Source organism: Haliaeetus leucocephalus, unplaced genomic scaffold (genome assembly GCF_000737465.1).
Source record: "Haliaeetus leucocephalus isolate CR32 unplaced genomic scaffold, Haliaeetus_leucocephalus-4.0 Scaffold752, whole genome shotgun sequence".
In the NCBI taxonomy this organism is placed as follows: Eukaryota; Metazoa; Chordata; class Aves; order Accipitriformes; family Accipitridae; genus Haliaeetus; species Haliaeetus leucocephalus.
Genome location: NW_010973188.1, coordinates 886,122 through 888,180, shown reverse-complemented (window position 1 = coordinate 888,180; position 2,059 = coordinate 886,122).

The following is a 2,059-nucleotide window of genomic DNA, read 5'->3' as shown; positions in this document are numbered from 1 at the left end:
CAATACCGAGGTCAGGTTGACAGGCCTGTAGTTCCCCAGATCCTCCCTCTGACCCTTCTTGTAAATGGGCATCACATTGGCAAGCCTCCAGTCCTCTGGGACCTCCCCTGTGGACCAGGATTGCTGATAAATGATGGAGAGTGGCTTGGCAAGCTCCTCCACCAGCTCCCTCAGTACTCTTGGAAGGATCCCATCTGGTCCCATAGACTTGTGAGTGTCCAGATGGCATAGGAGGTCACTAACTATTCCCTCCTGCATTAAGGGGGGTATATTTTGCTCTCCTTCCTTGCCTTCCAGCTCAGGGGGCAGAGTACCCTGAGGATAACTGATCTCCCTATTAAAGACTGAGGCAAAGAAGGCATTAAATACCTCAGCCTTTTCCTCATCTCTGGTGGCAATGTTCCCCTCTGTATCCATTAAAGGATAGATATTCTCCTTGGCTCTCTTTTTATTAACATATTTGTAAAAACATTTTTTGTTGTATTTTACGGTAGTGGCCAGACTGAGTTCTAGCTGAGCTCTTGCCTTTCTAATTTCCTCTCTGCATGACCTAACAAGATCCCTGTACTCTTCCTGAGTTGCCTGCCCTTTCTTCCAAAGATGGTAAACAAAGATGGCATATTGTTGATCTCAACTATTTCATATACGCATCAGATTCTTGAGAGCACCTCTGTCTTCTGTTTGTCAGAGTCAGAGTCCAATCACCATTTCCCATCTTCTCTAAGCCTGTCTAGGGGTTTGTTCCATTCTGTTTCCTCAATACCGTGGATTAGTTCATTACTTCCAGGTTACAATGTATGTTAATTTCCATACAGTTTTTCAGTTAGTTTGTGGAAATAATCTATGTTTTGTGACCACAACAATCTACTATGTATTCATAAGGCTCCTTTTTTCTCTCTGCATGCTTTAAGAATATTCATGAAGTATTTTTCTGTCCTAGTCATATGTGGGATAGTATTCTTACACTTAATTTGTTTACAGACAGCTCTTCAAACAACTAATGAGGTGCAGTTAATTATTTGAATCACCACAAATTGTTCCTTCCAACTGCTGTAATCTATAGGAGTTCAAGACCTCAGTTTAAGACCTTTCACTCCCCGGAATGCTCTATACATCCAGCATATTGTAACAAGCATTCAAATTCCTACATTAACTCTAACATAGTTTTTTTCAAGTTACTGATCAAGTTACTTCCTGAACCTTTTTATGCTCATCTGACATTCAAGATACTGCTGTTCAAGTTGTGAGACAGTATTGTGGGGCCTGAATTGGCAAAGACAAGAATGCTCTGTCAGCAAAACACAAATATTTAACAGATTATCAAAAAACTGGATTATCCATTACAAATGCTTGAAATATGACATTTAACTAGTCTCTCTGACAGCAGGGGTCTAACTCATGAAGATCTGCCTTTGAGAATGTAAAGAACATGTCCAGAATTAGATTAGAAGGGTGCATCCGTAGTCTGTATTATTCATTCCTCACTCTTTGGAACGAGAAGAATCACCCAGAAGGATTTTCCTACCCACTTCCTCTGATTTTCAGAGGTAAGTTCAAGCGGGTGAGACAAAGGAAGGCACACTCTTTCTCACTGCTTTAGAGTGGACACATTAATTGGGAGTGATTGATCTGCCAGTATGTCAAGATACTCACTTTTCGAGTGATTGTTCTTAGGTGGTGATTCATGAGAAGTCTGGAGCATGGCTGTATGATGAGCTTTTTTTTTTATATATATATATATATATATATATATATTATATATAAAATGGGTAGAATGGGTGGAGTTAATAAAAACTATGTGTCCTGGTTTCAGCTGGGATGTAGTTAACTGTCTTCCTAGTAGCTGGTACAGTGCTATGTTTTGAGTTCAGTATGTGAAGAATGTTGATAACACTGGTGTTTTCAGTTGTTGCTCAGTAGTGTTTAGACTATAGTCAAGGATTTTTCAGCTTCTCATGCCCAGCCAGGGCACCTGACCCAAACTGGCCAACAGTGTATTCCATACCATGTGACGTCCCATCTAGTTTAGGAACTGGGAAGTGGGGGGCAGGGAATCGCG